A 27494-nucleotide genomic window follows, 5' to 3' on the forward strand; every position below is an offset into this window, starting at 1 on the left:
TCAAGATTTGCTTTTAAATAACTGAATTTGGAGGTGGTGAAAGATTTTAAAGGAAGTGAAAAGGAAGGTAGGAAAATCAGTTTTACAGATTGACTCTGATGAAGCCATGAACAAACCATGGGAGTGGGGAAAGAGAAGAGGAAACAAACTGGAGAAAAATTTAAAAAGTAAAATTGTCGGAATTTAGGGAACAGTTGACCTGCGTGTTAAAGGGAAGGGAGACGTCAAAGGGCTCCACCCTCCTCATCCTCCCTAACAGGGAAGGGCGGGGCCAGGTGGCTCAGATGCGCCCAGCACTGATGGTCTATCTCAGAGGGACTTGACCTCACAAATATCAAGAAGGCTTATGAGGTGAAATTTACCCAGAGCTCCATAAAATTGACGTTGCACTTATATATTACCTCCTTCTAAGAAAAAGCCCTTCTCAGGACAGGGACAGCTGAGACAGGACAACATTTAAGTGGAAACAATTGAACTTAATTATTTAAAAATTGTTAATTTAAGTAATTAATTTAAAGCAATGTAGCTCCTAAATATCAGTCATCGTGTTTCACATAACTTTCCACTAGTCAAGCACCAGGGATTGGTCACCTGGATTAAGCCTACTGCCCTGTCAAAATGGGAATATGGATTCTAATAGGAATTTTTAAACTCTGCACAATGACAATAAGCCAATGCTCCAATTCCCAATTAAAGATGTAAGAGTTTTATTTTAAAGTAGCATAATTCCCTGATAAGAAAGGCCAAGGTTACATTAGGATTAACCAATTATATAATGTGCAGTTTCTTTGATTTGGGTTCTGGTTCTCTCCATTCTTACAGAAAAATGCCAACGTTGTCACTCTTCAAAACTTAATTTAGCCCTGCCTTGATTAGAGCCCAAAAAGTTTCAGTAAGAATGATTCTTCCAAGCTCTACGTGAATCATCAGGAAATTGTTCATTCTACAATTCTCCTCTTCACAATTTAGGGATGAATTTAATCCATAAATAAATTTAAGTGATGTAATCTCAACAAAGAAGAGCACCTACTTTGAAAAAAAACAGAAGTGATAATTGTATCATCTGCCTTAAAGCTAAATAAAAACCATTTGATGGCGCCATGGTGAACACAGGATATTAGGTGCTACAACCCACCTAGTCACTATAAAACTGTCTTTTTTGAAAGACTGATGCCTCCTTTGGTTTTACCATCCTGTCACTAACATAGCAAAAGAATGAAAGGATTTTGCCCTCCATAAGCTGTATTAAAACATCTTTCATTTTCTCCAGTGCCTTTCTTCCATTCGTTCACAACTGTTTGTCATTTCTCTCTTGGCTTAGTCATCTTCAAAGCACACAATTCCATTCAACCATTAAATTGAATTACCATCCAACCAAGCAATTTATATTCCCTCAATCTTATTCCTAATAAGATATAAAATACACATTTTTCTAGGATTCAATGTGAACAGGAAATCATTTCCACTGAGGGTTCATAGGGAGGCCAGGATAAAAGTTACAGGTTGAACTGCACAGTCTGTAAAGAAAGGAATCAGAGGAAACATCTTCCTGATCTCGCCTCCCCAGCTCATATACCCAAACAACGTTTACCCTAACGGACCCTGCTCTTACTGAGGACTGCCGAGTTCCTGAACCAGTCCCATAGGGTAGGCAAGCATCGCAACTTCTGACTCTCCCATTCTTTCCATCTTCCAATTCCACTTTGCAGGATATTAGGGAATTATAAGATGTCCTTCTTTGCCCTAGCCACATTTCGTCTTAAAGTCCATTCTGTCTCATTATAGTACAGATACTCTAGCTCTCTTATGGTTGCCGTTTGCATGCAGTATCTTTTTCTATCTGTGGTGGAAAATAATAATATAAATGTTTGGTCTTTGTTCCTGGTATCTGGCATAGAGATCCTAAAACCCCTGGCACTCACTGTTTTTTGTATGCTAATGAAAGGACTCGGGTTGAGGGAGAGTGGTACCTAAATAGCTTCAGGATGGGAGCTGGTTGTTAAAAAACCAACTATATGATTAGAGGGCTTGAAATTTCAGCCCTAATCCCCAACCTCTGGAACTAGAGATGAAGTTCAGTCACCCATGCCAAGCAATTTAATCAGTCGTGCCCACACAAGTGAAATGGGTAAAACCCACGGGTGATGGGGTTTGGAGAGCTTCTGATTTGGTGAACACATCCATGTGCCAGGAGGGTGGCACAGCCTGCCTCCATGAGGACAGAGGCTCTTGTACTTGGGACACTCCCAGACCCCACTCTATGTACCTCTTCATCTGGCCATTCATTTGTATCTTTTATAATAAACTATAATTGTAAGTAGAGCACTTTCTTGAGTTCTAGGTTGTTCTACAAATTATTGAAACGAGATGGTGGGGGTGCTGGTCAGTGGAAACTCCAGATTTGCTGTCAGTTGAGCACTAGTGTGGGGTGCCCGGGAACCCACACTTGCAGCTAGGTTTGAAGTGGGAGAAGCTTTTGGGATTAAACCCTTTAACTTGTGGGAAAAAATGCTAACTTCAGATAGGTTGTGTCAGAATAGGATTGGATCGTTGGACACCCAGTTGATGTGAGAGGACTGGAGAATTGATGTGAGGGATAACATGCATTTGGCGTCCAAAAATACACACAGCATCCTTTTATTTCAACCCAGTTGTTGTGTGAGTCTAAAGCATGTCTGTTTTAGATATCAGATAGTTGGATCTTGTTTTTTTTATCGGTCTGATAATTACTACCTTCTGACTGGATTGTTCTATTCCTTCATATTTAACATTATTATTGATATACAGGCATACTTCAGAGATATCACGGGTTCAGTTCTAGGCCACCACAATAAAGTGAATGTCACAATTAAGTGAGTCATGGCAATTTTTTGCTTCTCCAGGGCATATGAAATGTTTGTGTTTACACTCTAATGTAGTCTTTTAAGACATAGCATTATGTTAAAAAAATGGACATAATTCAGAAATACCTTACTGCTAAAAACTGCTAACCATCATCCGAGCCTTCATCAAGTCATAATTTTTTTGCTGGTGGAGAGTTTCTCCTTGATGTTGGTGGCTGCTAACTGATCAGGGTTGTGGCTGCCGAGGTTTGGGGTGGCTGTGGCAATTTCTTAAAACAAGACAACAATGAAATTTGCCACATCAGCTGACTCCCTTTCACGATTTCTTTGCAGCATGCGATGCTGTTTGATAGCATTTCACCCAGAACAGAAATTCTTTCAGCATTGGAGTCAATCCTCTCAAACTCTGCTGCTGCTTCATCAGTTACATTTATGTAATATTCTGATCCTGTGTTGTCATTTCAACAATGTTCACAGTGTCTTCACCAGGAGTAGTTCCCATCGGAAGAAACCATGTTCTTTGCTCATCCAGAAGCAGCACCGCCTCGTCATTCAGGTTGTATCCTGAGATTTCAGCAATTCATTCACATCTTCAGACTCCACTTCTAATGCTGGCTTCTCTTGAGATTTCCACCACATCTGCAGTTACTTTGTCCACTAGGGTCTTGAACCCCTCAGTCGTCCATGAAGATGGGAGTCGATTTCTTCTAAACTCCTGCTAATGCCTGTTGGTATTCTGGCCTCTTCTCGTGAATCAAAAATGTTCTTAATGCATCTAGAAGGGTGAATCCTTTCCAGAAGGTTTTCAACTGACTTTGCCCAGATCCATTAGAGGAATCACTGTCTGTGGCAGCCGTATCCTTATGAGATTTCTTTCTTAAACAATGAGACTTGAAAGTCAAAGTTACTCTTCAATTCATGGGGCTGCAGAATGAATGCTGCGTGTTAACAGGCATGAAAACAACAGGAATCTCCTTGTCCATCTCCATCAGAGCTCTTGCGTGACCAGGTACATTGTCAATGAGCAGTAACATTTTGAAAAGAAATTTTTTCTGAGCAGTACATCTCAATAATAGGCTTAAAATAATCAGTAAACCATGTTGTAAACAGATATGCTGTCATCCAGGCTTTGCTGTCCCATGTATAGAGCACAGGCAGAGTGGATAGCCTAATTCTTAAGGGCCGTGGGATTTTCAGATTGGTATATGAGCAATTATATTTAAAGTCGCTTCAATTTAAGTCGCCAGCTGAGGAGGGGGCCAAGATGGCAGAGTAGTGCTTTAACTCCTAACAAGAGAGTCCATCTGTGTTTTGAAGCCAGGAATTGACTTCTCCTCTCTGGCTATGAAAGTCCTAGATGGCATCTTCTTCCCATAGAAGGCTGACGCTCTGTTTTTCAGTGGAGCCACCTTCATGAGTGATCTGAGCTACATCTTCTGGACAACTTGCCGCAGCTCCTACATCAGCTCCTGCTGCTCCGCCTTGCACTGTACGTGATGGAGGCGGCTTCTTTCCCTAAACCTCATGAACCAGCCTCTCCTGGCTTCAGACTTTCCTTCTGCAGCTTCCTCACCTCTCTCAGCCTTCACAGAATTGAAGGGACTTAGGGCCTAGCTCTGGATGGGGCTTTGGCTTAAGAGAATGTTGTGGCTGGTTTGATCCTCTCTCCAGACACTAAATCTTTCTCCGTATCAGCAACAAGGCTGCTTCACTTTATGATTTATGTGTTCGCTGGAGTAGCACTTTGAATTTCCTTCAAAAACTATTCCTCTGCCTTCACAACTTGCCTAACTATTTGGCACAAGAGGAGTAGCTTTCTGCCTATCGTGGCTTTTGACGTGCCTTCCTCGCTAAGCTTAATCATTGCTTTTAAATCATAGCTTTTCACTTAAAGTGAGAGGCATGCAGCTCTTCCTTCCACTTGCACACTTAGAGGCCACTGAAGGATTATTAATTGGCCTGGTTTCAATATATTTGTGTCTTGGGGAATAGGGAGGCCCAAGGAAAGAGAGAGAGACAGGAAAATGGACTGTCAGCGGAGCAGTCAGAACCCACACGTTTACTGACTAAGTTCATGGTGTGGTTCTTGGTCCTCAAAACAACTACAATAGTAACATCAAAGACCGCTGATCACAGATCCCATAACAAATAGAATAATAATGAAAAAGCTTGAAATATTGTGAGAATCACCAAAGTGTGACAGAGACACAAAGTAAGCAAGTGCTGTTAGAAAAATGGCACCAGTCGACTTGCTCAATGCCAGGTTGCCACAAACCTTCAACTTGTAAAACCCGCATTGAGTGCAATAAACACAGCACAACAAGACAGGTCATGCCTGTCGCTGGACTTATGTCTCATTTTGCTTTATAGTTTCCATAAATCCCTTGTCATTTTTGTTCCTCTGTTGTTCCTTTACTGTTTTTTTGCATTAAGCGGACATTTTCTTGCATATGATTTAAATTACTTTAATGATTTTTAAAAAGATTTTTTGTTACTTTATTAGTGCTTGCTCTAAGATAAATAGTATTTTTAACTTATTAGAATCTACTTCAGAATTATACTATATTTAAATCTATCTACCTATCTAATCTAGAATCTATATACACTTTCTATAATAAATAGAAGCTTTTCTCCAGTAGAGCTCCACTCTTATTCCCTAACTTTTTGTGTTATTATTATCAGATATATTAAAGCTATGTATGTTACAAACCCAAATCATGCAGTGCTATAGTTATTATTTTATATAATATGCCTAAGAGATAAAAAGGGGAAAATGTATTCAAAGAGTTTTCTATATTCACTGTCTGATTCACCAGTTCTGGTTCTCTTCATTTCTTTCTGTGGGTGGAGGTACCATCTGATTTCATTTTCTTACTCCAAGACAGTTTCCTTTCCTCTCCCCCTACTCCTCTGTGCTGTTATTGCCAAATATATTATACTTCCATATGTTACAGGTCCAGTAATACAATTTCATAGTTACTGTTCTATGCAATTTTTAAATTAGTTAATAAACAAAACATGTAATTATGCTTTCTTTTATAGCTACCTACATATGTTACAGGTCCAATAATATAATTTCATACATACTGCTCTATGCAATTTTTAAATTAGTTAATAAACAAAACATATAATTACACTTTCTTTTACAGTTACCTACATAATTACCTTTACCACATACTTCATTTTCCTATGTGAAATCAAATGACTCTCTGGCTTAATTTCGTTTCGGCATGAAGAACATCTTTTAGTATTGCTTCTAAGCCAAGCATGCTGGCAGTGAATTATCTCAGTTTTTCTTCATCTGAAAGTTCTCTATTTTGCCTCCATTTTTGAAAAGATAGTTTTGCTGGATAGAGGATTCTTGGATGACAATCTTTTTTTTTCTTTCATCACATTGAATATATTATCCCATTTTCTACTGGACTCCATTGTTTCTGGAAAAAAGCCAACTGTTAACTTTACTGGGATTCACTTACATGTGTTGAGTCATTTTTCTTGCTGCTTTCAAGATTTTCTCTTTTTGATTATAAGGTGTCTGAGTGTGAGTACTTTTGTGTTTAACCTTTTTGAGGTTCATTGAGCTTTTTAAAGAGTAGGTTAATGTTTTGTTTTTATAAAATCTGGGAAATTTTCACTCATTACTTCTTTGAATATTTTTCTGCCTCTTCTCTGTCCTCTCCTTTTGACACTCCCATTACACATCTTTGGTGCAATTAATGCTGTCCCTCCCACACTTCTCTGAGAATCTGTCCATTTATTTTTTCTTCTGACTCCATAATCTCTGTTAATCTAGATTCAAGTCTGCTGATTTTTTCTCCTGCCAACAAAAATACACTGTTGGATCCCTCTAGTTCCTATCAGAATAGTTCATTTGTTCCTGCCGATTCCTTTTCCTAAGCCCAGCAGTCCCATTCTGCCCTCCAGAGGTGACCTAAGCCTGACCCCCAGGTACATCCCTCCTGGGAGATTTCAGGACCTTGTCTCTACCAGCTTTCTTGGAAGTGTGGTCAGCATCTTTGGATTCAAACTACAACCATCTACTGTCTGTGAGGCAAATGCCATTATTCCTGTCTTAAATAAATAAGAAAATTTAAACAAAGAATAGAACAGTAATTTGTCCAGAAAATAAAGGACTGGATCCCAGTTCTTCAGAGTTTTAACCAAGCCAGTTATTAAGTGTGTATAAGAATCAATTAGGAATTTGTTTAAAATCTGCGAACACTACCACAATAGGCAACTAGTTAAGGTTCAAAAGCACTTAGGAGAGAGAAACAGCCTAGCCAGGCAGATCCAGATGCAGAAAATAAAAAGAAGAGAAAACACCCTCATTTTCCAATAGAGACATTGTCACTACACTGGAGTCAAAAGAAAGGACTCCAAGCTGGGACTTCGTGACCAGAGAGTTTTTACCCAGTAAGAACCAAGGAAGAACATCATCCTAGTAAGAACACTATCCTGAATATGACTGACTTTCCCAACTCAAACCACTTTAAAGAAAAGCCTGACAATTAGAACATTTACCCATCATTAGCAGAAATGAGAATTTCACAGCAACCACTTTAGATCACATCTGGAGTCGGATGAGTCCCCGAATTATTATTATTATTTTAATGTTACACCCTATCTTATTCCAACAAGGCTTAAGATTATTTCTGGAATTTATTTTGGTACAAACATTTACCAAGTGTCTGTGATGGCAGGTTTTTTAAAATATAAATGAACAGAACAAGGGCCTGCCCCCAATGACTTAGAAACAGGGAGTTGAACACTTTGGTTCAAACCTGGCCTGTGGAATCAGGCAGCCCTAGGTCCTTTCCATATCAAGGTGAAAACTTGGACTGGTTATTTGACCTCTTCAATTCTCACCTTATTTGTAAAACAGAGAAAACCGTATCTTCTACTTTACTGGACTTAAGTTGTGGGAATTAAGTTGCATAATTCTCAAAATGTTAAAGATGTGACTGTCCTCCAAAACTACACTGAACGTGACCCAAAGAGTTATTTACCTCACAAAGGGTCACAAAACTGATTCAGAGGAGTATGGGAGAGACCGGTACACAGAACAAATGAAAGAAAGTGCTAGAATAAGATTGCTAAATTATTTTCTTAACTGGCTCTATCCTATAGAGTAATATAACTTGATATTATGGGTTATCTTTTCTATGGAAATTATTTGCATCTCTGCCATCCGAAAAAATTATCTGAAATGTATCGTTCAGTTACAAGTTGGCATCTAATTCCATCTGGGCCTGAATCAACAGTAAATAGGAAGTAGTTAACCACTGTATGTAAAAGTAGAAAAAAATCACATTTCTTCTGTAAGCACAGGGAACTATGCTCAATATCTTGTAATAACCTTTAATGAAAAAGAATAGGAAAATGAATATATGTATGTATGTGCATGGCTGGGACATGATGCTGTACACCAGAAATTGATACATTGTAACTGACTATTCTCTAATTTAAAAAAAGAAAGTAAATAGGAAGTCAAACAAGGATGTATTCCTAGAGAATTAGATAGTCCTTGGGTGGTCCTGTTAGACAATATTCCAGCATGAAAGGACACACAGTCATCATTTTGCCTAACTGTCAAGTCTGGGGTAATTTTTCTTAATACACCTAAAGTGTTTAGCACAGTCTGCTACATACGAAGTCCTGAAAATATGACAGCGTATTTATTATTTCTGTCTTTATAATCCTAGCTCTGCTGCATCTCAGCTGGGTGGACTTCTGCAGTGTTCACTCTCTGCCTTAGTTTTTTCATCTATAAAACAGGGATAATGGTGTTTTCTCCCTCATGGGGCTGGCATGAGGATTAAGGAAGCATGAGGTATGCACAGAAACACTGAGTGTCTGGCACGTAATAATCACTAAATACCTAAAAGTGAGTGTCGTCATTCTCCAGGACACTTGATATCACTCTCCAGCCAACACCTTCACAATATAAGGAAGTGAAAAGGGGGGGAAATTGCTGTGATGTGGGGTCGATGGGCACAGCCGGTCAGAGGATGCCCAACGACTTTTTGCAGCTTGAACTTGGACTAAAGAACAGGCTATTTTTAGCTGCGCTGGGAAACCAGCTCACCCTTGCCTTAAATATTATTAAAATGGACCCGTTCCAGAGTCCTGAAGGCAAAGATAAATTTCATACTCTTGTTTGTCTACTTTTTGCCCTCATCCTGACGCAGTAATAATATGCAGCACATATTCACAGGTTACTTTGGGATCTGCCCGATGCTTCTAGACCAAACCTAGGTCTCTTGTGACCATGATATCTTTCCTGGGGATGAAAATATGAATTACTTTTACTAAGAGCAGCTTCCTCTACGTTTCACTGCCTTATTTGATGTAGACCGGAAAGCAAATGTTATCACCCACCACACACTCTACACAATCATAGCCCAAACAGCCAGGAAGCTACACTATTTTCAGATTTTCCCTTCTATGTGAGGAGCCTCTGGAATATGCACAGAGAAGACGAATTATCCTCTTCCCAGCAATCTTTTCCCGGCACTGGCACTCTGGGGAACACACTGTAGACCAACGATCAACTTATGCTGGTGTAAATAATACACCCGCTTGAGCGTTGTGGGTTTCTCTTTTCCATGAGTCATTATATGAAGGATTATAAATACCCAGAACCCAGAGTCAGTCCAGCTATTTTCCCAAAGCACACAAATATTGATAAAAATAAGTTTAGTGGCAGTTCTAGTGGGTACAAGTTACTAGGTGGCCTCCTGGAGTCATGTCTTTCCCTTCCCAGGTGGTGGTTCCTACATTGGATGCAGTTCTATGAAGTCAGAGAGCTCAGCGCACCATGACCATCCAAGAAGACATGCATTTTAACAAGCACTTTTCAAGAGCGCAATGGGCTATAATGCATCACCCTGTCAACAGGTGATTTATGTTAAAAGGTTATCACCACCTTTTCAGTGATTCATCCTTCCCTATGTTTATTCATTTGTTGACTGTCTCTGACAATAGAAGCAATATTACCAATTTCAGATAATCTGTATATCATGGAAAAGCACAAGGGAATAGCCAAAAATTCTGCACAATTCCACCACCCAAATATAATCCTGGCAACATGTTTTTGTTCTGTGTGCTTCAAGAGTCTTTCGTGAGAGAATGAGAAAGAGACAGATCAGACTTTCATACATTCATTTGTTCATATGTTTGCAACCTTCCTGGCAGGTAAGGGTTCATTGCAATTAACTAAGTCTGCATAATAAGCCACTTCCAAATTTAGTGGCTTTAAAAACACGGATATTTATTTTGCTCACAAATCTGCAACGTGGGCAGGGCTTGATGGGGACAGTTTGTCTGTGCTTGACTCAGTGGCTGTGGGTGGGGTGGGGGTGGGGCTCTAGCACGGTAGCTTCAAGTGGGTTGGACTTCCTACATGTCAACTTAGGGTTCCCGAAGCTTGTGTACTGTCTGGGGTTGGGGACACTGTGTCACCTTTTATGACTTAGCTTTGGAAGTACACAGCATCACTCCCACCACATTCTACTCCTTAAAAACAGGTCACTAGTGCCAGCCCATAATCACGGGGAAAGCAGCCTGGAATCCGTCTTTTTAGAGGGAGCGTCAAAGAGTGTTTGAGCATGTTTTAAAACCTCAAGGAACTTAGCAACGAAATGAATAGTTGAATAAATAAATAGGGAAGCATGAACCACTTCTGAGAAAGGCTGTGAAAATCTTTTAACACTAGTCAATTGTTACTACTGTGTGACATTATAACATATCTGATTCTTGAAATGTACCTATTAAAGAAACGCATACCATGTGTGGCAGTAAACACCTGCTGGCTGAATGGACTTAGCCAGTCATGAGTATTTTCCTTTATCAATGAGTATTTTTATAGCATACTTTTAAGGGTTGCATTGTAAGTTTATCATAATTTATTTAACTAATTTCCAGTCACGCAATGTTAGATATTTGGACCATTTACTTTGTTGTATAGATAACTCTAGGATTACGCTTTTCTGTTTTCTTTTGATAATTACATAAGCATAGAATTTCTGGATGAAAGGGATATATATTTTTAAGTTTTTGAAAAGCTACTGCAAAAAATGGCCTAGATTTTTTAACACTAGACTCCAGTTTTTTACAAAATTTTACAAAATTGAGCAGAAGACAGAGATTTCCCACATGGTCCTACATTACCAACAGTTGGTACATTTGTTGTAATTGATGTACCTGCACTGACACATCATAATCACTCAGAGTCTACAGTTTACACCAGGGTTCATCCTTGGGGTTGCACATTCTATGGGTTTGCACAACTGTGTAATGATATATATATCCATCATTGTAAAATCACACAGAGTATTTTCAGGATAGTGACATGTATCCACCATTATAGTAACAGACAGAACAGTTTCACTGCCTTAAAATTTCTCTATTCTCTGCCTTTTCTCCATCCCTCCCACCAAACCCTGGCAACCACTGATATTTCTACTGTCTCCATGGGTTTGTGTTTTCCAGAACGTCATAAAGTTGGAATCAAAAAGTATGTAGACTTCTCAGAATGGCTTCTTTCACTTAGTAATATTTATTAATGTTTCCTTCATGTTGTTTCATGGCCTGATAGCTCATTTCTTTTCAGCACTAATTAATATTCCATCAATACCATATGCCTTGTCTGAATGTACCAGTTTATTTATCCATTTACCTAACTGAAGAACATTTTGGTTGCTTTCAGGTTTTGACAATTATGAGTAAAGATGCTTTAACATCTATGTGCAGGTTTTTGTGTGAATATAATTTCTCAGCTCCTTTGGCTGTCTACCAGGGAGCATGATTGCTGGGTCACACGATAAGCCAATGTTTCGTTTTCTGAGAAACTGTCTTCCAAAGTAACTGTATCACTTTGTATTCCCAGCAGTAATGAATAAGAGTTCCCGTTGCTCCATATCCTCACCAGCATTTGGTGCTGTCAGTATTCTGGATTTTGGTCATTCTAGTAGATGTGCTGTTGTCTCTTCTTGTTGCAATATACATTTCTCTAATGATGTAGGACAGGGAGCATTTTTTGATATGCTTATTTTCCATTTGTATATCTTCTTTGGTGAGATCTTTGGCCCATTTTTTAATCAGGTTGTTTTGTTTTTTTAATTGTTGACCTTTAAGAGTTCTTTGTATATTTTGGATAACAGTCCTCTTTCAGATGTGTCTTTTGAAAATATTTTCCCCCAGTCTGTGGCTTGCATTTTCATTCTCTTGACAGTGTCTTTTACAAAACAGAAGTTTTACTTTTAATGAAATCCAGCTTATTGATAATTTATTTTCATGGACCACACCTTTGGTATTGTTTCTAAACAGTCTGTGCCAAATCCAAAGTCATCCAGATTGTCACTGTTATCTTCTACAAGTTTTATAGTTTTGCATCATACATTTAGGTCTGTGGTCCATTTCAAGTTAACTTTGGTGAACAGTGTATCATCTGTGTCTAGATTCATGTGCTGTCCAGTTGTTCCAGTTCCGTTTGCTGAAGAAACTATTTTTCCTCCACTGTATTATTTTTGCTCCTTTGCCAAAATTAATCTGACTATATTTATGTGGGTCTACTTCTGGGCTTTCTGTTCTGTTCTGTTAATCTGTCTGTCTATTCTTTTGCCAATACAATACTGTCTTCATTATTTTAGCTTTACAGTAAGTTTTGAAGTCAGATAGTGTCAGCCCTCCAACTTTGTTCTTGCCCCTCAATATTGTTTTGGTTATTCTGAGTCTTTTGCCTGTCCATATAAACTTTAGAATCAATTTACTGATCTCCACATAACTCGCTGGTATCTTGATTGGGAATGCACTGAATCTATAAGCCACGCTGGAAAGAACTGACATCTTGACAACATTGAGTTTTCCTACCTGTTAATATGGTATATACCCACTTATTTAGTTCTTCTGATTTCTTTCATCAGAATTTTGTAGCCTTACTCATACAGAGCTTGTACATATTTTGTTACATTTGTATCTAAGTATTTTATACTTTGGAGTGCTAATGTAAATGGTATTACATTTTAAAATTTCAAATTCCACTTGTTCATTGCTGGTATATAGGGAACCAATTGACTTTTGTGTATTAACTTTGCATCCCACAAACTTGTTATAATCACTTATGAGTTTCAAAAGGTTTTTTGTTAGTTCTTTCAGATTTTCTCCACAATCATGTCATTTGAAAACACACAGTTTTACTTCTTTCTTCCTAACCTGAATACATTGTCTCTCCTCTTCTTGTCTTACTGCATTAGCTAGCACTTCCAGTGTGATGCTGAAAGGCAGCAGTAAGAGGAGACATCCTTGCCTTATTCTTGCTCTTAGTGAGAAAGCTTTGAATGTCTCAACTTTATGTATAACATTCGTTGCAGGTTTTTTGTCAATATTCTTTATCAAGTTGAGGAAGTTCAAGTTCCTAGTTTACTGAGAGCTTTTTTTTTAAATCATAAACAGGTGTTACACTTTATCATATGCTTTTTCTAAATCTATTGATAAGAGCATGTGATTTTTCCTTCTTTAGTCTGTGAATGTGTTGGATTACATTAATTGATTTAAACTGCTGAACTAGCCTTGCGTACCCGGGATAAATCCCACTTGGTCCTGGTATCTAATTCTGTGTATACATTATTGCATTTGACTTGTTAATACTTCACTGAGGATATTTGCATCTATGTTCATGAGAGATATTGGTCTATAGTTTTCTTGTAATGCCTTTTTCTGCTTTTGATAGAAGGGTGATGCTGCATTAAGAAGCATGCCCTCTGCTTCTATCTTCTGAAAGAAACTATAGATAATTGGTATAATTTCTTCTTTAGATGTTTGGTGGAATTTACTCCAACTGAGACTGGTTATTTCTGTTTTGGAAGGTTATTAATTATTGATTCAATTTCTTTAATACATATAGGCCTGTTCAGACGGTATATTTCTTTTTTTTTAACATTTTTTATTGATTTATAATCATTTTACAATGTGTCAAATTCCAGTGTTCAGCACAATTTTTCAGTCATTCATGGACATATACACACTCATTGTCACATTTTTTTCTCTGTGAGTTATCATAACATTTTGTGTGTATTTCCCTGTGCTATACAGTGTAATCTTGTTTATCTATTCTACAATTTTGAAATCCCAGTCAGATGGTATATTTCTTCTGTGAGTTTTGGCAGACTGTGTAGTTCAAGGTATTGATCCATTTAGGTTATCAAAATCGTGGGCATAGAGTTGTTCGTGGTATTTCTTTATTATCCTTTTAACATCCATAGGATCCTTAGTAATGTGCCATCTTTCATTACTGATATTGGCAATTTTTGTTGTCTCTTTTATGGAGGCTTATCAATTTTATTGATCTTTTCAGAGCACCAGGCTTTGGCTTCATTGCTATTATTTGGGGGGAAATACTGTTAAGTGTTAGATCATTTACAAACAAGAAAAATAAGTTTTATAGTTTATTTTCATTTATTCCTTCTTCGACATTCTTTTTTGTATAGACCTGAGCTGCTAACCTATATCATTTTCTTTCTCTCTAAAGAACTTGACATTTCTTGCAAGGCAAGTCTACTGGCAATAAATTCCCTCAATTTTTGTTTGTCTGAAAAAGTCTTCATTTCTGCTTCACTTTTGAAGGATGACTTCACAGGGTACTGAATTCTAGGTTGGTTGGGGAAGGGTATCTCTCAACAATTTAAAGATTTCACTCCAGTCTCTTCTTGCTTGCATGGTTTCTGAGGAGATGTCAGATGTAATTCGTATCTCCACTGCTCCATAGGTAAAGTGTTTTTCCCCTCTGGCTTCTTTCAGGATTTTCCCTTAATCTTCAATTTTCTGTAGTTTGAAAGTAATATGCCTTGTTGTAGGTTTGGGAGGTTTTGGCAGGGTTTGCAGGTTGGTTGGTTTGTTTCTGCATTTACCCTGCTTGGTATTCGCTAACCTTCCTGGTTCTGTGGTTTAGTGTCTGAGATTAATCTGGGGAAATTCTCAGTCATTACTATTTCAAATATTATTTCTGCTCCTTTCTTTTTCTGGCGTTTCCATTATGCATATATTATACTTTTTGTTGTTGTTCCACAATTCTTGGATATTCTGCTTTGTTTTATTTTCCAGTCTTTATTCTCTTTGTTTTTTGGTTTGGGCATCCTATCACTATAACCTCAAGCTCTGAGATTCTTTCCTCAACTATGTCCAGTTTATTAAAAGCCCATTAAAGTACTCTTCATTCTTGTTACAGTGTTTTTTAATCTCTATCATTCCTTTATCTTTTTCTTAGAATTTTCATCTCTCTGCTTACATTGCCCTTTGTTCCTACACACTGTCTACTTTATCCATTAGAGCTCTTAGTATGTTAATCATAGTTCTTTTAAATTCCTAGTGTGATCATCCCAACATCTCTGCCTTATGTGAGGCTGGTTCTGACGCTTCTTCTGTCTCTTTAAACTAATGTCTTTTCATGTGTCTTGTCATTTTTTTCTTGATAGCCTAGCATGATGTACTGGGCGAAAGAAACTGTTGTAAATAGACCTTCAGTGATGTAGTAGTGAGGTATAGCGGAAAGGGAAGCATTCTATAATCCTTTAATTAAGTTTCAGTGTTGTGTTTACTTGGATCACGATTCCTGCTGATATCTAATGCATAAGCTGCAGAAAATGTAATTAAAAAATAACAGGATCCATGTCAAAATAATGTCTGTTCTGACATCACTTTTCAAACCAGTCATGCTTCTCAATCTAGCATTATTTTTATTCCTTTCCCTATTAACTTCTTTGCTGTGGACAATTTTTTAAAGTGTGCATAACAATTTCTCTTACTTACCTATGAATGATACTAAATATAGAAGATTTTACCCTGTGCCTCTCAATTTGCTTCCATTCTTTGGAATGAATTCCTTCCTATTGATCTATTTCTAATTTTGTTTAAAAGTATGGCCTGGTCTTGATATGTACTATAAATGGCTTTTGTTGGAACTGAAAATTTTATTTTCCACCCCAGCTTTCCTCTAGCTCTGCTTTCAATTAAAGTTCAATTTCACTCCATTGTTGGCCATATTATGAGATGTACTATATAAAAATCTAATTTGCATATACCGAAACATTAGAAGCACACCAGAGGCACTTTTTATTTATTTGAATTCTAAAATGATTCCCTTAGCCCACATCTGGTAGAATCATGTAATGTTCTTTTTTTTTTTTTCTTATCCTCTGAAATTCTCCTGTGAGCTATTAGCTTTAGATTAAATCATCCTCAAAGGCTCTGAAAAGAACCTTATCAAAGAGTCAAACCTTTAGCATCATGCTTTGTTTTATTCACACATAAGAAGTCAATATTCACATGAACAATTTAGCTTTACTTATTTCTACAAGCACAATGGCCTATTTAGACTTAAGAAAGTGAGAAGGACCAGTGATTTCTTGGAATTCTCTCTCTCTCACACACACACACACCCCCAAGGTCCTGTATATATCCTTCTTTGGTTATGACCCCTATGGTTGCACAGAGCAAACTAATTTAACCAAGTGAAAATTCATGTAACCACAGAGTCCAAGGGCAGATTTTCAGGCGCTGATGGACCAAGGAGTCTGGCAACATTGTTAACATTATCAGGCCTCAGTCTCAATCTTAATCTCTCTCTAGTTCACTCTTGCACAAGCATTTCCCTGCATGGGGTCAGGGTGGCCACCAGGACCTTTGGCCTTACAGCCTGCCAGCCTTGTGACCACAGTGGGAAAGACCGTTTCTCCCTGAAAAGTTCCAACAAAAGTTCTGGATGGTGCTAATCAGGTGTTCATCCTTGAACCAACCCCTGTGGCGAAGGGGTGAACCTTGTCCATGGAACAAGTCAGGCCATGCATGTCTCCTGGCTCCAGGCTCACCCAAACACTTGGACCAAGAGGGGAGGAGGGGTGTTTCCATGGGAAAAAATCAAACTGATTGCCAGAAAATGGCACTGTACTGTGGGAGGTACACAAAATAAATATCCGCTAGAATCCCTAGATAGTTTGGAGAATCAAGCATCCCTCCAAACCAGATCTGACTCTCAGCCCTCTTACTCAACTTCTGTGCTTAAATAGACCACATGATTCAGTCCACTAATCAGGTCAGCGAAAAACCTTTGAAGACTTGCACTGTGTTGAAATATGGTGCCTCCAAGTATTTCTCTTTTCAAAGGGTAGGCTGTCATCACACATACCAACACGGTAGCCTACCATAGTCATCACAGTGATAAGCGGGTCAGCACCAATGAAAAAGAAGGGTTAATCATTCCAGTTCAAGTTAAAGCAACGTATTTATCTCATCCATCTTCCAGTAAGAAAAAAAATTGTGAAGCATAAACTCAATAGTACAAAGAGAATCGTAGGCAAGATGACAGCAAAAAGATCTCGGAAGCTGGAAAGCAGATGGACAAGACTTGTGAAAGGTGAAAATGAGGCCAGCAGTGAGTGTAGGATCTAGGAGCAAGTCAAATCAAAGCAGAATGGATGCAAGCTCGGGGCTTGGAGTGGAGTGGCGTGGACGTGGGGATGAGGACAGAAGAATCTGATCAAAGTTAGGTGGAGAAACAGATAGACATCCAGACCTTCTTTCCAATCCAGAGTAGCCTGGGGGCTGGCTTATAGCACACAGGTGGAAGACTGGAGGTGTCCTCTCTGGAGGGGTCCCCGAATATAGGGACACTAGGCGGGGCTGAAAAATGTGGTCCTTAGGAGAGGTCTTTACTGAAAGGAGAGTCTCCAGCACCTTTTCTCTCAAGACTTCTAAATTTGATTTGTATATATATATAACTTGTTAGAGTCAGTTTACAATGTGTCAATTTCTGGTGTACAGCATAATGCTTCAGTCATTTCTTTCACAAATGATAGATGCTGGAGAGGGTGTAGAGAAAAGGGAACCCTCTTGCACTGTTAGTGGGAATGTAGTTTGGTGCAGCTTTTATGGAAAACAGTACGTAGATTCCTCAAAGGACTAAAAATAAGACTTATCATTTGATCCAACAATCCCACTCCTGGGCATATATTCAAAATGATACACACACACCCCAATGTTCACAGCAGCACTATTTACAAAAGCCAAGATACCAGAGAAGCAGTCTAAATGTCCATTGACAGATGAATGGATAAAGATGTGGTATATATATATATACACACACAACAGAATATTACTCAGCCACAAAAAAGAATGAAATAATGCCATTTGCAGAAACATGGATGGACCTAGATATGATCATAAAAAGTGAAGTAAGTCAGAGAGAGAAAGACAAATACCATATGATATTACTTATATGTGAAATCTAAAAAAAATGACACAAATGAACTTATTTACAAAACAGAAAGATGCTCACAGACATAGAAAACAAACTTATGGTTACCAAAGGGGAAGGTGGGGAGGGATATATTAGGAGTTTGGGATAAATAGGTACAAACTACTACATATAAAATAGATAAACAACAAGGTCCTACTGTAGAGCACAGGAAACTACATTCAGTATTTTGTAATAACCTATAATGAAAAAGAATATGAAAAAGAAAATATATATGTATAACTGAATCACTGTACTGCACACCAGAAACTAACACATTGTAGACTGACTATACTTCAACCACAAAAAAAGTTTAAAAAAAAATTTCTCTACCGAGCAAAACTTGAAATTCCAGAGTTCCACAGACTTCCTGAGGCCCATTTATGAAACCACTGGACACCCACATATCACAAGTTAAGAACTCTTACTTTGGAGGAAATAATAAATACACAGACACATGGAAGAGCTTCTCTGCTCACCCGAGGAGCATTCAAGGAACAGGCTGGGACTGCGGGCACCGGGGGCGCCATGACAGGTCACTCTCCCAACCAGATCTCAAGGAGAGCAAGACTGTGAACCTCTGAAATTATTTCCTGCCCTCACTGGTTCTGAGACCAGAGAGCAGTGCTCCTCTCCTGCACTCAGTAGTTCTCTTCGTTTCCAGGGTGAAGGAGAGCGAACCTCGGAGATCTCACTGCACCCATCCCATGTCCACAAGTTTCCTCCCCACTACCAATGCTGCTTGTAGTCGGAAAGTGTGTGTTTGTGGTTTCATCTTCTGGACCCAATGGCCAAAAAAGGTGAAAGAAACCCAAAAGAGATTTTTTTTTCCCCCATTAAAAATGATGACGGCCCCATGAAATTTGGTACATGAATGTTTGCACTTAGCATAGAAAGTCTTCAAAATGCTACGAAGGCAAACCAGAATTGGCCAGGAAAGCATTTTTTCCAGATTTTTCAAGGGGGTCATTTTCAGGGGTCCGTTTTAGATTTGTGAGGCACGCTAGAAAAGACACACACAGGAAAAAAAAACCCACTATATTATGAAATATTAGGTTAAGTACTGGTTTAGAGTGGCTTTGAAACAACAAGTTTTCACATTGACTGGCTGTTGAATTAAGAGTTTACACCAATTGCTCCTTTTATTGAGCTGTAATCCACAAAAAGCCTGATGCCAAGTTAAAGAGATGCCAAGTCACATTAGTTATCAAATACAGAAGATTTAAAGTGCTCTTTTTTGCATGCTGACAGGCATCCCTACCTGAGAGCAAGAAATTAAGGAAGATTTTGCCAGACGCTCACACAACAGAAAAGAAACTCCATTTACTTTTCAGCCTTTCTAGAACTGATCAATTGCAAAGCTACCCTGTCCATCCCAATTTTTTTTTTTGAGAAACATAAAAAGCTACTTCAGAAAGTACTGATTTTTACCATATTTGGGCCTGTATTCCATTGAATTTCACTAAAGCCTTCTCAGTTTCTTTGCTCTTTCCAACAAAAGCCCTTGTAAACAGGAATATTCCGTGAAATTCTTTTTCACTATCAAGAGATGGCCCTTCCATGTTTTCCCACATTAAACAGAAACAAAGAATCCTAGAAGAATTAAAAACTAAGAAGAGTAAAATCCGAAAAAGAATATATTGATCGCATGCAACGAATCATAGGGATGTGATAACAGACACCTCAAATCGTTTAGCACAGAAGAGGAGACCCCTCCAACGGCAGTTTAAGGAGCCACACACCTGTAGTCAGCATGACCTTCAGAATTACAGCTCAGAACCCAGCCATGCCACCTTGCCAGCCCGACTCGCCAGCCCACGTGCCCTCAGTCAGAGGCAAAGCGGAAGCACATGTTTAATCCTGTCAGTCATCTTTTAACTGACCTCCCTCAGTACCAGAACCTGGTAATTGGCAAGTGGCTGTTTAACAGTATTTTTTTTAAAGTGGGCAATGGCGATTGGAAACATAAATGAAATCTTCCACTAATTCAGAAAAGTCCATTTGCACGAATGTCATTAGCATTTTACCACCAAGGCTTTTTCTCTACTTGTTTACTGGTTTGCTAACTGGAAGATGGATCGAGGCCGTCAAACCTTTCAGAGTTAGAACTCGCTCCTGGATGGCCTCATCAGGACAGAAACTTACTTCAGCTCTGTAATCCCAGTCTTTTTGTGTCCTGCCTAGGGCCCCCATCCTTCAAATGTTTCAGGCTTCTTGTGGCTTCTGGACCCACACTCATCCACCTAGAAAAAAGTCAAGAACTCTATTTACCTTTCTTCTCTTCCAACAGCCTCCCCCTGATGGTCCTCTAAGGGCATAGCTGAAGTTCTTGGTTGCCCACACCAAACCCCAGTTTTATCTGGATCACCTGCTTCCTCCAAAGAGCCGAAGGCTTCACCAACCTTCCACGGCAGTCCCACCCCCTTGTTACTGATTGGTGTAGAAGTAGTCCTCTGATGCCCTTTTGACCTCTCACTTGCCAAGAGGTCTCCTTGTACCCGGGAAAGATACACTCTTCCAATACATACAGGAAAAAAGGACCCACAACCCTCTGGGTCATCCTGGAGCTGATACCTCGGATTGTCGTAGCCTCTCGTTACCCTCCACAAAGGTAAGGCCAAGAGGGTCACTGAGAAGCAAATCAGAGCTTAACAAACAGCACCTGCAATCTGCCCGCCCTCAGGGCATCTTGTGAAGGGAATGGATGAATCCCCGGTTGTTCAAGCCAGCTGGGTCGTGGTGCTCAGCTCCCTTCAGCAGACAGCAGCCGAACATATTCTGAGGGTAAATCTGGGGGACCTTTACCCAGAGGATATTCCTTCTTTGGTCTTTGTTCTTCATTAATATTCTCAAAAATTCCACCCCCAGGGTATCATAAGCAGTTAAATAAACCACAGAGGAAAACATCTCTAGGTCAGAACACTCATAAAATTTCCCTTCGTATCATCTGAAATAGACCAGATTTTCAAAAGGAAAAAAAAAAAAATCTCAGTGTGTATGACTGGGAAAAGCTGGGAAAGTAAGCTGTACTAATTACTAATGATGTAAAGTAGCCCCTCTAGGGGGTGAGCTTGCAGGTAATAATATTTCATCTACACTTACATTCACGTTGGGACTTACAGGAAAAAAGTGAAAGTGCAACAGGGAGAGCTTAGTGGCAGAGTGTACGCTTAGCATGCACGAGGTCCTGGGTTCGATCCCCAGTCCCTCCATTAAATAAACCTAATTACCTCCCCCCTCAAAAAATAAAAAATAAATTTAAAAAACTTTTAAGGAAAAAAGGTGACAACTTAAAAACATAAATAAAAGAGAACTATCCAGAAGTCACAGAATTCAGGATAAAGTAAGGAGGCATACATTTAAAAAGAAAAAACAGCAAATATAACAAAAGGATACAGTCCTCCCCAACCAAGAGAGCTTCATACCGTTTGCTGGGGAGCTTTCATTTCTAAATAAGTCGTATTGGAAAGTCACCAATGGAAAAGGGCAAACAACCGCTTAATGACCAGTTGTAGATTATTAGCATTAAAATCCACAACTCATGCTTCTTCAAGTGGGCTCCTGAACATCGTGGGGGACTCTGCAGAGAGCTAGATCCCCCCAGCTTACACGGGCAGCAGGCTCTTAAAAGGATGTAAACGTGGAGCAAGAGTGATGCCCGGGTGCCGTGGGCTTCAGCTCGCTGCTGGGATGACACAACACATCCAGGGAGGAACAGAGGCCCAGCCAGCTCCCTGCCCTTCCCTGGAACATCTGGGTGAGTCCCACGCTGCTTTCTTTTGAACAGATGGAACTGATTCTTTAAGTGGAACTGACAGAGTCAAAGATGGAGTCTAATGTGGTAAGAAGCTGTTAAGAGATTAGCGCTGGCTTTTGGTGGAAAAACAATGAGGCCGAATTACAGACACATCTGCCACACACTCAGCAAACCATCAGAGGAAGCCAGAATTTCCTCCCATTTGGCTTCTTGGACCCTTTTCAATTTTCAAATAGAATATAGTGTCCTAGTTATTCCCTACATGCATTTTCTTTAAATAAACCCGGAACAAACTTAGAAGGCCTGACAGTGATTCCTAGAGGAACTCTCTTTATTTTTTTCCAACCACTTACCCAGCAGGGAGTCAGAGTCACACCCTCTATTTCTGTAGTGCTTTACAGCTTTCAAAATTCTTCAAAGGGCGTTCATCTGATAAAGAACAACAAGCTTCAGCTCTTTAACGTCTCTGCATAGAGCAATGCTGCAAAGCCAGGGCGTACATTCTTGTCTGCTGTCCCGTTCATTCATTCATTCAGTAAACATTGCCTACGACGCTCCAGACACAGTTCTAAACCCTGGGAACACAGCAGTGGGAAAAGAAATAGACAAAACCCCTGACCCCCTGTCACTGACATCTTCATCAACACAACATGACTGTTTTACATACTTCTGGTCAGTTATGGGCCCACGGATAGCAAATGGCTTAGTTTTCCTCTGTGCTGCATTAAGTATGAAAGGGGGTTTAAATAATTTTTTGAAGGCACAAGACCCCAAAACTGACATATCGAGAAGGATGAGCTCTCAACACTATGGGGAAAGTTTATTAATTCATGAAGGAAAAAAAAAATCCAGCTCCTTTGAAGTATTTCTCAAGTAGGAGAGCAGATTTCCCATTCATCATCAATCTGGCAAAGAACAAGGAACATCCCAGGACTTCTTACAGCCATTCATCACACATAGATTTGCAGCCCAGACTGCATTTGTCTTCACTTGAATACGTACATCAACTCTTAGACATTAGTAAAATCATCTAAATTTTCTAGACTAAGCCCACACACCACACACACGTGCTCACATCTCGGAGAAGCAAAGTGAAGTTTGCTGTCAGCATTCTATAAGTTAATAATATGATATGCTTAAAACAGCACCTGGCAAAGAACAAGCATTCAAGAAATGTTACCTAGTATTATTATTTCACCACATTTAAAGATGAGAAAACGGAAGTCCGGAGAGGGAACTTGCCCAAGGTGCAAAGCTGGCAGGTGACTGAAGAGGGACCTGGTCCTTCTGGGGCTACTCCTGTCCAGTCCATCCTGCATACTGTGGAATCAGGTGGCCATATCATCTTAAGGAACAAGAATGGAGCAGGTAATGCAGCATCCATTAGTCATAAGCCTAACCCCTTGCTCCTTTAGAAAGGGGACAATAGGGTTCTGGAAATATCAGGCATAAGATCCTCCTTTTAGGGGAGAAGGGCCAAGGTCACAGTGACCAATGGGTCTGGGGAGGGTGACGTTCTCCCCTGGGGAGCCAGGACAAGTCTAAGGGAAACACTGGAGACAGACCTGCCAGCTTTGTGACTTGCCTGGGGATTTCACTTTTTCTGAAACTTACCAGACAAATGTCCTGGAAATGAGACAAAAACAAGGAGACAAGGAGGAAACATCGCAGCTATGAAACTCCTGATGTTTGGGAACCTCTTCACACCCGGGTACTGGAAACCTGTCTCTGGAAGGTCTGTGGGAATGGGCACAGCTGGTGAGGGGGAAAGAGAAATAAGAGTCAAAGCTTCAGGGGAAAATCTGTCCTTCAGTTCCAATTGGTCATCTAAACATTTGATCTACGTTAGCCCTCTTCTCACCCTTCATATGGCTCCGTACTGCTAAACTTTTGTCAACACTGCTGACCTTGCTCAAGCACCATTCTCCCAGATTCGCTTTAATTACTGAAACACTTACCCAGTGGAATAGAGGCATGGCTAGTTAGCATTTCTAATTTTTTAGACCTACCCTGCTGGAGAATAGAAGGGACCTTGAGGGGGATGCATTTTTAGTTTAAAGGCATCCATCCCTTCAGAGGCTCAGTGATAGGGGGTTCATCACCCAAGGACACAGACTCTGTGCTACAACTGCCCACCATAAAGCCTACTGGGAGAGTATCTTCCCATGTTCCCAGCTGGCTCTGGGGGTTATAGGAAGAAAGGACTCTAACTCCAGTCTGCTGCATCTTTGGGACTATCGGAACCTCTTCACCCTGGAGGGGCTGTCAGAGCCTGGAACCACCTCCTGGAATGGTCCCTGCAGAGTGAGGATCAAAGTTTCATCTGCATGTGTGGTCTGACCATTGTCGCCCTGTACGTTCAGTCTCTCGTTTTCACCCTTGGTGGGGGGCTGCTACAGCCCTCCAAACACTGAAGGCTCACCCCTCTCATGCTGCTGCTTGTAAGTGGTTTCAATTTGTCTGAAAGCTGGATACTAGATAAGTTCTGGCTTTAGTTACAAAACCCAAAGGACGCTGGAGAGCCAGGCACGTGTGCCAAGCCACTCTGACCGTGATCATTGAGGACCTGGTTTGCAACTATAATCCTTACAGTTTTAGAAAGGAATGTCACTAAGAGGCCAGAAAGAATCATCTGGTGTCACATGTGGTAGATTTATTGGTTAAAAAAAAAAAAGTCTAATGATAAGAGAATTATGAACTCTTTGTGACTTAAAAGATGCAAAATCATCAAGCATCCTTCAGATGACAAAAAGCATATACAAAAGTTTAAGAGATTCTGTTGCCCTCTGTCTGTAAGTACCCCCATGAGCCCAGGGAAGACTTTGGACCCTTGAGAGAACTGTGTCGAGGTGATAATCCTCCGGGGACAGGAGGTGACAGATGTACTGAACCCTCCTTGAGAACTGCTTTTCCTCCAGCAGCACCAAGTCACGGAATAACGGAGCCGTGCGCCTTGGCAAAGCCCCTTGACTCACGCTAGTCCTCAAGTTCAAAAGAAGGTTAAGAGTCATATAGTGCGCACCACCCATTACAGGCTATTTGTGGAAAAGCCTAATGTGTATTTTCCTTAAAGGACGAACATATGTTGAGGAGATGAAGTTGGCCATCTGCTGTTTAAAGGATCCACATCATAAACAAAGCGAGGAAGGGCAAAAGGACAGTTTCACAAACAAGTATTTGACTCAAGGGGAGACGTGCTGAGAGGACAGATGAAAATGATCTACGTGGAGCACTGAGTGAGGTCACGGTGCCCAAGGTGAAAGGAAAGTCCCGCCTGCTCCAGCGATGCGTTCACTTCCCTGCCGACCACAAGCCTACCCAGTAAGCCATGAAATTGCATCTGGAGGCAAACTGTGGCCAATTCCAGGAAGATCATTTATCACTTTCAGGACTGGCTTTTAAAAATTAAAAATAGGAAAGACTCCCTGAAAAACTAGATACTTCATGGTGGGACGAGTTTCACTGGAAGAAGAAAGAAGCTGCATTTAACTTGCTAGTTACAGAACTAGAGCTGATGTGAGGATTATCTAAAAGGACCTCCAAATATGTTAGTTGACCCCCTCCCCCGATGTTTTCAGATCCTGGCCTTCTGCACCCAGGGGCTACCTGGTGAGTGCTGTGAGGTGTTTCCGTACCTTCCAGAAAGAATGACACCCAGTCAGACTATCTCTGCTTCCTGATGGCATCTTCCTTGAACCCGCACCAAAATCCCCTACCACCAGCCCAAATCCCATAATAAGTGATTTCTAAACCCCCTTACTGAGATATCCCATCATGCCCTGTGGAGTGAAGCCGCCCTCGCTGGAAAGAACTGGTAAGTGCAAACTTTCTCCCACTGCAGGTGGATTTCTGGCCATCTCTGACCGGAGGGCACTAGCAGTGTAATAACAGACCAAAGTGCTGGTACCATCTTACAGTTCAAACGGAGGCAGGCAGCTCGCTTGCACTGTGTACATACGTATCACCCAAAAGCTAGCTAATATGGGAAGCCCAGCCAACTTTCTCTTTTAAGATTTATCCTGAATCATTCTTTAAAACGGTATCAAAAATCTCTAGTCAATGTATATTTGTAGCTTGTTTCCCCGTCTCTATGTCTAAGGAGGATTCTAGGTCATCCTTCCTCTCTCTGCACACGTTTCAGAGTAGGAGAGATGCTGACGGGCTTGTGGCTCAGCTCTGGGCCTTAGATGGTTCAATCCGGGCAGTGATGAGAACCACAAAGCAAATGAGACTCGTGGGAGGTGAAATTAACCCGGGTGATCAATCAACCCAGGGGCTGGAAAATGGAGGCGGGAAGAGAGTCTGCATCAGTGGGGTTTAGAAGGGCCAATTTTGGAGGTGACTTTGGAGTCAGGAAAGATAAGACTTTGAAGCAGCTGCAGTTGTGGAGAACTCAGATGTGTAAATGATGAGGAAAAATAAGTTTAAAGAAACGTTCCTGTGTTTTTATAAAATACCACCCACCCCTCCACCATCTCTCCCCGTTTGCCTTCTTAAAAATTATAAAAAACCTGGTCTTTTGGAGATTTAGAGAACAAACTAGTGGTTATCAGAGGGGAGAAGGAAGGGGAGGGGCAAGGAAGGGGGAGAGGGTTAAGAGATTTAAACTATTATGTATAAAATAAGCTACAAGGATGTATTATACAACACCGGGAAGCTAGGCAATATTTTATGATAACTATAAATGGAGTATAAAATTTTGAATTACTAGATTGCACACCTGTAACATACAATACTGCTCGGCAACTATACCTCAACAAAAAAGAAATTACATTGTGTGAAGCGCCCAAGGGCGGCTGGACGCGGCGCTCGGGCTCAAGCTCGTCCCTCCCGAGACCACCACGGCTGTCGTCCCTCCGTCCTTGTCCAGTCATCTCAGGGGCCCTCCGGACCCCCGTCAACTGTACGGTAGCGATGACTCGAGGGCAGGTAAGCAAGCGACGGAGTTGGGAAGGGGCGTCTTCTCCTGGTGCCTTCCCGTGCAGCACGCCGTGATGACGTGGCGAGGGCGGGCTGGGGGCGGGGCGTAGCGCTCCGTGATGACGTATCGCCGGCGTGCTGGGTGGGGCGTAGCGCTCCGTGATGACGTGGTGCGGGCAGGCTAGGGGCGGGGCGCAGAGCCGGGGGGAAGCCGGATGAGGCTGGGGGCGGTCAAAATGGGAGTGGTGAGGATGATAAATGTGTGAAGCCTCTCAGCCATTGCTGACCCACCGTGGGCGCTCAGGGAAAGGTGCTGCTTGCTGTTAGGAGTCGCTCAGCCACGGAGCCGGGCTAGTCCCGGGCCGCTAGCTGTGTGGCCACTTAAGCTCTCTGGCTTAGGATGGGCCCCTGACTCGGCGCACGCGCGGTCCCCTGAAAGGCTTTGTTAAATGGAGGAACAGATTCCACTTTGGGAGGAGCAAGTCACCCAGGGCTGCAGGCCGAGCTTGGCCGAGAGAGAGAGAGAGAGAAGAGATGAGTGAAAGGAAGGCCCACGGACAACCTCATGGTCCCACACTGGCCTTCTGACCTTCTTGATGGCCACCATTCCCGCCCCACCCCTTCCTCCCCTTTCTGTCCTAAACATGTCTTTTGTCCCTTGGAAGAGCATCCCCAATTTACATCAACT

At 40.8% G+C, this 27494-nt stretch overlaps 2 long non-coding RNA genes across 2 annotated transcripts in view; both read right to left on the reverse strand.

Moving 5' to 3' along the window:
- Positions 1 to 22317, reverse strand: part of LOC135318637 (uncharacterized) — an 86546-nt gene extending 64229 nt beyond the window's left edge. Inside the window, exons 1-2 of the long non-coding RNA XR_010376923.1 lie at positions 22240 to 22317; positions 20275 to 20372 (exon numbers count right to left, since the gene is read on the reverse strand). This is a non-coding gene — a long non-coding RNA (uncharacterized LOC135318637). The remainder of the gene's footprint in view (positions 1 to 20274; positions 20373 to 22239) is intronic.
- An 800-nt stretch (positions 22318 to 23117) lies between these two features.
- LOC135318588 (uncharacterized) lies at positions 23118 to 26860 on the reverse strand. Its single transcript, XR_010376755.1, has 3 exons — positions 26659 to 26860; positions 23501 to 23641; positions 23118 to 23231 (listed from the first exon to the last, which is right to left on the reverse strand). It is a non-coding gene; the product is annotated as an uncharacterized LOC135318588 (long non-coding RNA).
- Positions 26861 to 27494: the final 634 nt, after the last annotated feature.

This window comes from Camelus dromedarius, chromosome 19 (genome assembly GCF_036321535.1).
Source record: "Camelus dromedarius isolate mCamDro1 chromosome 19, mCamDro1.pat, whole genome shotgun sequence".
NCBI classification, from domain to species: Eukaryota; Metazoa; Chordata; class Mammalia; order Artiodactyla; family Camelidae; genus Camelus; species Camelus dromedarius.